Genomic DNA, 11,865 nt, shown 5'->3' with positions numbered 1-11,865 from the left:
ACGGTACGGAGGGGGTGGACAATTTTCCCGAACATCCACATGCCACCCACGCCGAGAGAGAAAAATCGCTGTTCGCTCTCAGAGAATTTCCCGCACACGCGACGACGCCGACGACGGACGGAAGCAGCAGCTAGAAAATAAGCGCCACAACAAAAACAGACCAAGCGTTCTTGTAGGGTGGGTGGGTGTGGTAGGTGGAACGGAACCTCAGGAACATGCTTAAACGGAACGACGACGACCGGATGGAGCTACGTGTTGCTTTTCGCCACCGTCACTGGTTTAGTTTACATCCGACAGCCGCCTGTTGAGCACGTTTTCTCTTCGCGGTAGTCCTGACTGACCTTTTGGCCTGGTTATCCCGCCGGTCGTTGAAGTTGAAGTTCTAGATGTTTGAATTTTTGTGCGACGGTTGAAGGTTATTCTAAGGGGGGACAGTTCTACGGACCAGTGACCTTCTTTGGGGACATTTTGTTAGTGTCCTAGATTTAGTGGGAAGTTCAAGGATTTGTGCGCGAAAATTCCGCATTTTGGTCACACTTGTTGAGTTTAGTGCTGTGCTTCTCCAGGAAAAAAGGACTCTCCAGAACCAAGAACCAAGGTTCAACAAGTGCAAGTGCTTTTGGTGCAGTTCGTCGCTCAAGTACATCAACCCACCTGTTGTGTGTCCAATCTCGACGAAGAAGAAACAATCCTTGGCCGAACCAAGGACACGAAATCTAATTCAATCCGCGCGTCGGGCAAAAGAAAACAAAATCGAGTGAGACAGGTAAAAGATAATTCTTTGCCCCAAACCCACCAGTGTGAACAGTGAAGTGTTTTCCGTTTTTTTTTCCCGGGACCGGCGACAATTGCCTCCAAGACTTGGAAGGTGGCGGTGGTGAAGCTTTTGCCATTAATAAATTAGATGGCTAATTAGATAACTTCTTCTGCAGAAATATAATAATATAAAGGTAGGTGTAGGAGAGAATATCTTGCCTGCGAGTGCTGGAAGCTGGAGCTTATGTTTCGCGTTTAGCAATTCTTATTTTTAGTCGCAAATATTTGTTGAGATGTGGGAGTTCTAGGGGATGGTCTGACCGGGAAGCATGGTCAGCAAATTACATTTTGACCGACGGTGAAGGGGATTTGAACTGGCAAACATGGTACAAGATTTTAATTAGTTTATTGTACGTAATTTAAAGTGGGAATCCTATTTAAGAAAATTATGATCACAATAAATGATCAATTCTACCGAATTACTGCCAAAACTCTGGTCACCTCAATGAAATGAACTTAAACATTTTGAAACTTTAGATATTTTCTCTCTTTAGAAAAAAGAGGGAAAAATAAGTGTGTATAAAACGTTATTTCCAAATTTTTAACATACATATCTAGAGTTTTTTTTTGTAAATGTCCTATAAGCTATTGCCTATCATATGTTTATAGGACCTATTCAAAAAACTCTAGATATGTTGAATTGGCAAAAATTAACACATTTAATTTATTATTTGACATTTGCAGTCCAATGAAAACATTTTAATTTATACAACATGTTAGAACTTGCAATATCGACTATTATTTAATGAAACGAACTGTTGAACTGTATAAAAAGATCTACAAATATTGTTTGTATTGAGAAGATAACCAAAAAGTGTGTTGAGGTTGAGGCCGTTGCAAATATTGTACAAAGTTTAAATCGGCCTGAATTTTGCCAATTACAGAAATATGAATTGTATTCGAATAAATTGTTTGTAAATACGTTTCAGTTTTTTTTTCTCAAAAGAGGCATTAAAAGTTTCTATATTTTATAAAAAAGGATCAGATTTTACTTTTTTTCAATCGATAGCTATGGAAAATGATCAAGGGATATGTGCAGTTCAAGGATATTTTTTTTTTATTCATTCATGATACATTTGAGTTGATGTATTGAACAAAATACTAATCACTTTACTTCAAAGTAGCTAGAAAAATTTTACTAGAACTTGACTATTTTGTGGAAACCATTTTAAAATTAAATAAACTTGGGATAATTGAAGTATCAAATGAACTTATTAAAAATAACACGCTGTGACCATGACTATGTTTACAGCAATTTGTGATTTATTTTACCTTAAAAGTGTAGTATTAAGTAAGAAATTTGAAATTTTATTTACGATAAATGGTTTCCATTTAATTGTTTTGTTATATACAAAAACAGTTTCCTTACCCTAAATTCAAGAGTAAACATAATACATTATCTGTTTATCATTGGTTCTGTAAGATCACCAAATTCTCTTTTTGTAAATAAATAAGTAATGGTCCAGGTATATATATTTTTAATGTTAGACAGCAAATTATCGTTTTTATCCGAAATATTGTCAGTAGAGTCTTATAAAGGTTTTTAGAATCTTTGACGCATAGAAAACCTTATTTAACCACCTTATTCATTGATGTCTTCTTCTGAAAATCAGCCGCCAAATCTTCCCACTTGGAAAAAGATCCGAGTTATATTGTTGCGTTTACAATTTTAGTGGATCTTCCGGAAAAATTTCATCGCACAAATTTAATGACACATGTCAGGCTGACGTTTGGCTAAGAATTCCCACCAAACTTTTCACCGACATGGCATGGAAAAACTTATGTTTTTTAAAATTGTCGTAATTTTAAATTTAACAATATGGCTCTGGTGAAAATCAAAATATAAATGAATATAAAATAATTAAACAACAGCACTGTGTATTTTTTTTAAGAACATGAGGATTAAAAAATCGGCCTGTCTGATATCTGTCTCCATGGAAGAAGGGTTCTTTCCGATATTTTGCAGAATCAGTAAAAATATTTCGTCGTGGGATCTGTTTACAAAACATTTTCCCAAAAAAAAATCATTTCAATGAAAAAAAAGGTAAAAATGACACCGGAACAGTTGTCTTACAATTACCGTAAACTGGGGTGACTTTGATAGCCCGGGGTGACATTGATAGAAATTTGATCTGTCCAGTAATTTTGATACATCCAATGCAACAGTCACATTTTTGCATATATGTTCGATGATAAGTAGGGTTAGTGAAATTTCACGATTTTGCGGACAGCGTGAAATCCGCGAAATTTGGCTTTTTCCGCGAAATCCCGTGAAATTTTATGTTTGTGTGAAAATGTAACGATTTTTCATAAAATAACTTCTTAAACTCAAAAGGGAATAAAAATAATGTTATGAACTATTGTAGAATCAAGTGAGTGAATATCCTGGTTTTATTACTAATATAGGGTTAATGATTGTTGACGGTTTCGTAGACGGCGTGAAATTCGTGAAATTTATCAATTTTCTCGAATCATTGAATGCAACAATGAGCAAAAAAAAAATAAAAAATAATAATATTGAAATAACAAGCCATAGTTTCAACATTTGCATGGAAAAGGTGTTTGAAAATGGATTTTACACAAGTTCAGTAGTTTTGCAATCATTAGTTTTCAAAAATGTAAGATTTGACGAAAACAAAAATTTTAGCAAAAAAAAAAACATTTTGCGATAACAAACATCAAAAATTTTCAAAAATTCGAAAGATTTTTAAATCAACCCAAACATTCTTAAAATGATCCCAAACATTCTAAAAATGAAATGAAAAACGCAGGGGAATGAGTTTTAAATTTATTTCAGCTGATCCATTGAAATTTTTAAGTTTTCCGAAAAAAAAATTTTTTTGTCCCCCGATTTTTCGGTCCAACTTCGAAGGGAGGGGGAGGGGGGATGAGACAAAATCTTTTAATAAAATTTGTACCAGCCTAACAACTTAATAAATATTTCATCTAAAAAGAAAAGAAATTTTATTAGTTTTCAATTAAAAAGCTTGATTATATATGTGTGTCAAAAGTTGATATGAACCATTTGAAGAAATGTTGAGATTTTTGAGTATTTCAGTAACTAAAAAAATTTTGTAATATTTTCATTCGCTGTATTAAAAAATTTATTTGAATTTTATTTTAATTGAAAGGTATAGTTTTGAAAGAAATTTAAAGAATCAAGCTTTGTTTTATTCAAAATAAAATTAAGAGTATTTTTAATCTTTGGAATCTTATTTAAAAAACATAACAAATTTTTTTGGGCCTGTTAAATTTTAACGATATTTGTTTATTTGGGTGGATTGCCGTGAAAGTTAAAAAATACTACTTTTTTGTTTTCTCTTCTCATTTAGAATATAAATTTCGATTTTGTTAAAAATTATATTATTTTTGCAAAATGTTTATAAATTTAGTTTTTGAAAAATGAGCTAAAACCCCTAAAAAATATATTTTATGGGCTAAATGACGCAGAAAATTCAATTTATTTTGCTCATTTTGACTGGACAAATCTAGCTATGATATGAAATTCAATAAAATGTAAAATAATATAACAGAAGCAAGTTAGCGAAAACATTTGAGCTTTGTTAGTCGAATATTAAAAGAGCAGTTCAGTAAATGACAATACCCTACATTTTGTTTCAAAATAAATATAGAGCCCATCCAATAACCAGGAGGATTTTTTTTTGAAAATTGGAAGATTTTTTTACATAATAATACATAATGAAGAATAAAAAGTAATTTCTGTGGTTTAAACATAGAATTTTCAGAGTTATTTTAACATTTTTGCAGTTCCGCGAAATTTGCGTGAAATTTGGTGTTTTGAAATTGAGGTCCCCGTGAAATTTGCAATTTTCGAGCGTGAAAAATCACTAAGCCTAATGATAAGTTATCCTTTAATGCCTACATACTCACAGTTTTCTAAAATGTTGAGATATTAATTTGATGGGCAATTCAAAAACCTATCAAAGTCACCCCAGTTTACGGTATTAGTTTTCAAAAATTCTCACGATTCTTTTGTTCAAAAAAAAAATACAAAATTCCAAAAAAATGATTATCAACGCAAAAATGCATTTCTGTTGAATTATTTTAATTCGTACAAAAAAAAATTGAGCTTTTAGGTTCATCTATTTGATTAAGGTGCAGATTGTTTTGAGTATAAATTTTTCATGAAAATGATGGATAACTTCATCCTCAATTAAATGTCTTTGGTTTGCCTCTATAATGAAATTTCATTTCAAATTTTTGTTCTTCTCAGAATAATTAGAACGCTCAAACCAAAGTGTTACATTAAATCCACGACTCAAGCCCGAAGATTACTCGCAGTTTGAAAAATTACTCCTCTTCTTGACCAAGCAGGTCAAGAAGAGGTTCTGTTTGCCCCAGCCAAACCACTCTGTGGAGAGACTAATTTATTAGCCCCCCTCGTTCCAACCTTTTTGCTCTCTTTCTCTCTTTTTCCGCTTCCTACAACAACACACCGGAAGGGCGTCCAAACGAGGCATTATTTAACACCACTACGGTTGGACGCCTGACCCCATCGTCGCCACCGCCTCCGCCCGTGCAGTCACCCATTAAAATCTCTGGCCAAATATTTATTCTGCCCCGCGTGGATTCCCGGGAATTCTGTCCCGCTCCGGACGTTGGTCCTTGACCGTTGATGTCCTGGCATTTCACATACTTGGCGTCGCGATGGTTCACGGAGCCGTCGTCGTATTTCTTCAGTGAAGAGCATAAAAAAAAGTTCGTTCCAAGTCCAGGACGGCCAAAGTCCAGAACATCAAAGCTAATTTACTCCTGCTGACCGAACCCGTATACGGTGATGCCATGAAACTTGGCAGCACATCCTTAAGAATGTTGGGGTTAGCGGAGAGCACATCTAGCCAACCCACGAGGACGAGGAACCAACAAGAGTGCCAGGAAAGATGATGAATAAACAACTAAACTCTGGCCACGCGCCATCCTGATCATCATCATCATCATCATCACCACCAACTTCCGGCGGGTCGACACGGGACGGACGGGTGGAGTGTTCCGAACGGTCGGTCGAGTGCAACAGGCAAAATGGTTAATGATTTTATGTTGCAGAACAGGAAAAGTTTGTTTTTCTTTCGCGCAACTTTTCACATTGTTTGCGGTACGTTTTGCGATGCTGAGAGTCCGCCGGTTCTGGGTGCTTTGTAGCTGACAAGATTGGATTTTTATGAACCCTGGAGAAGGTGGTCTTTTGGTCAGTGATGAATGATTAGTTTTTTTTTTTCTAGCGGGACTAAAAAGCTTTTTAAAGACAAACTTTATGAGCAATGTTTGAAAATTTCTCCGATGTTTGTGTGGAGCATTAGGGCGTTTAAGGCCCATTCGATTACAAATCTAATTCTGTATCTTTTAACAAAAGCAATATAAGGTTTTTGGCATATTACAAAAAACACTATTAATTCGAAAGTTACCAACTTTACAACTAAATTATGCACAATTATATACTTTGTGGTCAACACACACATTTTATTTTAAGTTGTTGTCCATCAGCCCTGGCCAAGGTCGAGAAGAGGAGCCCAACCTCTGGCCCACGAAGCCAATGCATCCGGCTCACGACGGCTGTTTAGAACGGTTCACTGATTGGCCCATTAGGCTTCAAGTTTCATGAAATATTAAATGAATAACATGTAACCAGGGTTTCCAGGTCAAAATTTAAAAAAATCTGGCAAAGTATCGATTGAAAATCTGGAAAAATCTGACAGATGAAAATCTAACAATTTTGAATGGTGAAGGGGAGGGAGGATTATTTCAAAAGTATCGTTTTTTTATTAATTTGTATTAGTAAGTTATTTTGTATTTTGTTAGTTTATTGGATATGGAGATGGTAAAAAACATACTATTTTTTATTTTTTATTAAATTTGTTCATTTTAATCAAATCAAAAATCAAAAATCAATGTTCAAAATGGGCATTAAGTGGAAAATCTGGCTGGATCTGTCAATATCTGGCACAGAGAAGAATGAATCTTTATTCTGGCTGACTCTCCAAAAATATGGCATTCCCAGGTTTATCTGGCAACATGGCAACCTTGTATTTAACACGCGAAAAAAGATTAGAATGATGTTTTTGATCACAAAGATTACAGATTTGATCAAATCGAGTTTTGTAAAATTCTAGGATCATCAAAATATTCTAACATATCACTGGAAAAACGAATCGTCCCGATTGGTTAAGTTATGTCTGAGAAGCAGCGAGTTAGAGTTAAAAAAATCAATTCGGCATTTTCAAAATATTAGGGATAACATTATCCCCTTTCAACATTTTATAGAAATCTCAAGCAACATGTTTCTTATTCATCAAAAATATTGATTTGTAAAAAAATATTGTACGGGTGTGATCAAAATTTATCAAGTTCTATATAAAAAAGTTACTTAATCCACCTTTAGGTGGTTGGTGCCTTCCTCACATTCATAAAGTCAATACATTCAGTAAAAATAACAACATTCCCCCTAAACATGGTTAACAAATCAACATTATTACTCATTTCTTTTGATAGGGTTCGTAGACCTTCAATATTTCTGGTTCAACGGCAAGGTTTGATAAAAAACCTATCCAACGATAGTTCGCATGGAAGATTCAGACAATATTTCTATCACAATATCTGAAATCCGGGCTCAAAAAAGTGTATAAATAACACTTAAGTGCTAAGTGTATAAATAACACTAAGTGCTTTTGATAGGGTTGTCAGACTCTTGATGTTTTAGACTCATTTGAAAGGTCTTTCGATTATCTAACTAACGACAAGTCGCATGATAGACCCGGACATCATTTTCATTGAAATATCTGAGATCCGGCCTCCAAAAAGTGTATAAATAACACTTAAGTGCTAATTACTTTTGATAGGGTTGTCAGATCCTTGATGTTTTAGGCTCATTTGAAAGGTCTTCTGATTATCTAACTAACGACAAGTCGCATGATGGACCCAGACATCATTTTCATTGAAATATCTGAGATCCAGCCTCCAAAAAGTGTATAAATAACACTTAAGTGCTAATAACTTTTGATAGGGTTGTCAAATCTTCAATATTTTGGGCTCATTGGAAAGGTCTTTTAAATACCTTTCTGAAAATGTATAATATGATAGGTTTTCTTGCAAAAACCACCCTTTTTACAATCTTCTGGACTTTGGTTAAATTCGTTTTTGACGAAGAACTTCGTCTTAGGGCTCTATACAGGGTAGCAATCCAAAATTTCGCGGAGCGAAATGTAACGAAAAGAAAATAAGCGCGACTGCAAGATTTGTAACATTAATATCTCAGCTCCTGTTTAACACACGTAAAAGTGGTACCCACCAAACGAAAGGGGAGATTTCACGCATTCTTACTATACCAAATTAATGGCCATGAAATTTAGTTAAAGCACTTAAAAACTGAGTTTAAATTAATAAAACTGCTTCCACACTGCAAGCAAGCACGTACACACACACACACACGTGCACACTCTCTCTCTTGACTCCGCCCCCAATGCCTTGCCTGCGTTTGGCCTTGACACAATTTGGCGATTTTTTCCTTTTGTGCTGCTGCTTCGCCAAACGCCAAAACGATTTGATATAAAAGGAGGTGCCGATCCAAAATCAAGGCAAATCAATTTTGGACGCCGACCTGGAAGGAGCTCCTGCTGCTGCTGATGCTGGACCGAGGTGGAAACCAAGAAGAATCCACGATCGGACGACGTTGCCATGGAGATTTTGCGGGTCGGAACCAAGGAAGGACGCGCGGGGTGATGGATTTCACAGCTCGGCGAGCTGCCTTCACCCCGCTCCCCCAAACCGGTGACGGATTTCACAGCTCGAGGTAGCTGCTGCTCGTGATCCTTTATCAAACCTGTCCTTACCATCCGGGTTGAGGAAGCGGCCGGATTTCGTGCATCGTGTTGCCATGGAGGCACGGAACCGAGGAAGGACGCGAGGGGTGACAGAATCCACAGCTACACAGAAAGCTGCTCTCACCCCTTCGCTCTCTCTTTGACAAATTTGACAGTTCGGCAGTAGTGGCCACCATTTGGAGTGGCCGGAGGCCCCGGGGGTGTTCCGATAAGGGGACATTTGCGGAACCATAAGAGTTGGGGGAATATGGGTATCAAACTTTAGGGATTTTGATACTGGACATAAAATTTGACATTTTGGCAGTAGTGGCCACCACCTGGAGTGGCCGGAGGCCCCGGGGATGTTCCGATAAGGGGACATTTGCGGAACCATAAGATTTGGGGCAATATGGGTATCAAACTCTAGGGTTTGTGTGATGTGTCTTTAACACATGGTTCTGAATTAGTTTTTTGATTTTGATACTGGACATGAAATTAAACCTTTTGGCAGAAGTGGCCACCACCTGGAGTGGCCGCAGGCCCCGGGGATGTTCCGATAAGGGGACATTTGCGGAACCATAAGATTTGGGGCAATATGGGTGGGTCTCGTGGCGCAGGGGTAGCGGCTTCGGCTGCCGATCCCGATGATGCTATGAGACGCGGGTTCGATTCCCGCCTTATCCACTGAGCTTCTATCGGATGGTGAAGTAAAACGTCGGTCCCGGTTTCTCCTGTCTCGTCAGAGGCGCTGGAGCAGAAATCCCACGTTAGAGGAAGGCCATGCCCCGGGGGGCGTAGTGCCAATAGTTTCGTTTTTCGGGTATCAAACTCTAGGGTTTGTGTGATGTGTCTTTAACACATGGTTCTGAATTACTCTTTTGATTTTGATACTGGACATGAAATTAAACCTTTTGGCAGTAGTGGCAACCACCTGGAGTGGCCGGAGGCCCCGGGGATGTTCCGATAAGGGAACATTTGTGGAGCCATAAGAGTTGGGGCAATATGGGTATCAAACTTTAGGGATTTTGATACTGGACATGAAATTTGACATTTTGGCAGTAAGGGCCACCACCTGGAGTGGCCGCAGGCCCCGGGGATGTTCCGATAAGGGGACATTTGCGGAACCTTAAGAGTGGGGGCAATATGGGTATCAAACTTTAGGGATTTTGATACTGGACATGAAATTTGACATTTTTTAGCATAACTTTTGAAGTACTAAACTAAACTTGCTGATTTTTAATAGAGACCTATGGGACCCCAAGACGGATCGAATGAGACTAATACGGTCAAAATCCGTTCATCCAGTCCGGAGATAATCGAGTGACAATTTTTTGTCCACCCACCTACACACATCCACACAGATATTTGCTCAGAACATGATCCTGAGTCGATATGTATACGTGAAGGTGGGTCTACGAGGTCAAATTTATAAGTTCATTTTTCGAGTGATTTTATAGCCTTTCCTCAGTAAGGTGAGGAAGGCAAAACAATCAAATTTCAAAATATTCATATTTAGACCAACATTGGGCACGATAACAATTTCTGATATTGTAAAAATAGTAGGATCATCAAGTGCTTGAGAGTTTATCAAACATTTCATGCATATATAAGTCTCCAAATTGAATTCTCTTACATATAAGCAAACTAAATTCAAATCACTAGATTTGAGTATGTGAGACCTTGTTTAAACACATATATAATCTGTGGAAAGTTGATTTTTGACCTTGTGTTTCCCGATATTTTGCACACGAGACAAGAAATACTCGTTCCCTTCCGAATATCAACTCAATGATGACGACAAAATGAAGAAAATGCTTTGAATTGAACGAAAGATTGTTTTAGATTGATTTTTAGTTGTTTTATGTTATGGAATTTAAGATATTGTTTTCAAATTATTATTTTTTTCTAAATGCCTAATGGTAACTTGAAACTTGTTTTGTGCACACTTCCATTTATCATACTCCAAACAACTTAAGAGAAGAAAAAAATCTTAAAGAACCACAAAAAGTTTTTCAACCCTGTTCAACTTATCCAACATCTTCCAGAATCCTCCCACGCTTCTTCTGAATGCGTAAACAACCTCGATTCATTTGCATTTCGGACGCCAACGAAGCCGCCGTCCAAGACCGCCACACGCGCACTGAATTGTTTTATGCTGAACCATTTGTCGTAACTTGGCCAACTTCACAGCTCCAAGTCCAAATGCGTCTGTCGTCCAGCGACAATGAATGAAATTTTGCTCTGTGTGGGGACTTCTGGCTGTGGAAAACTTGGTGTGTATGTTGTGGAAACATTTGCATACGAAGAAACGGCTGGGACCAATTCTGTGTCCCTACCGAACGTCGCACGCCCGGGCTGCTGCAGGAAGAACGGACATGGTCTTAGGGGAAGCTAGGCAATTTTGGGAAATGGAAAAATTCTATGGGTTTTATCTTTAAGAAAACAGTATGCTACTTATAAGATCCAAAAAATAATAATAATAATAAAAGTTCTTGACAGATTTTTCCTCCTAAATGTATGCAGAACTCGTGCATCTTCCGCTGGGAAAACAGTCGAAAAACGGTAAGCTTTCAAATATATAAATATAGCCCATCAGTTACGTTGTCAGAAAAGGCAAAACTAATTAAGCAACAAGTTGTTCTCGTTTGTGGCACGCGTACTGGTTGCCTAATGTGGAGTATTCTCGGTTCTATTCCGACTTTGGAACGAAGTTCACTAAATTGTCCGGGATTTGCAAAGTGAACAGCAGTGTCTCCAATTGGTAAATTTAACTGATATCAATTTTGCAAACTTATGCATCTCAAGAAGGAATTGCAGCTATTTCATTCAGTGCAGCTTGGCTGGGCAAAGTAAATCCTTCTAAATGGACTAAATATACCAGGAATTGTGCTCACTCTCCGACAAAATACCAGAGAATGTGTCTATTCTACGTCACACAAATGCATGCACACAAAAAATGGGGAGGCATGTTTGCACGATCCCATATCGTTGTATGCAGAGAATGTCGATATCGTAAATGGGGTGGGTCCTGTAATCCTTGGCCAAGAATGCACACGTGCTTGCACATCTAGAAAAGGATCTAGTGGGTGATGCTGGGGGTGGAACGGAACCCAAAGATTGTTGCCCCTTCTCGTAACCCGTAACCGAGTGCCGGAAATGGAAAGTGGGTTTTGATTTAGTACACTTTGGATGTGGATGTGGATATTTAAGAGTGGGTTTGTTTTATCGACATTAA

The 11,865-nt window shown here is 37.5% G+C and overlaps 1 protein-coding gene across 1 annotated transcript in view; it reads left to right on the top strand.

Annotated features, from left to right (window-relative positions):
• Window positions 1-298: 298 nt before the first annotated feature.
• The window catches only part of LOC6042246 (protein dimmed), an 80,983-nt gene continuing 69,416 nt past the window's right edge, over window positions 299-11,865 (top strand). Inside the window, exon 1 of the mRNA XM_038256830.1 lies at window positions 299-950. The gene's annotated coding sequence lies outside the window, so the exon portion shown is untranslated. The remainder of the gene's footprint in view (window positions 951-11,865) is intronic.

This window comes from Culex quinquefasciatus, chromosome 2 (genome assembly GCF_015732765.1).
Source record: "Culex quinquefasciatus strain JHB chromosome 2, VPISU_Cqui_1.0_pri_paternal, whole genome shotgun sequence".
In the NCBI taxonomy this organism is placed as follows: Eukaryota; Metazoa; Arthropoda; class Insecta; order Diptera; family Culicidae; genus Culex; species Culex quinquefasciatus.
The sequence above is the reverse complement of the archived record's forward strand: the minus strand, read 5'-3'. Positions and strand labels throughout refer to the sequence as shown.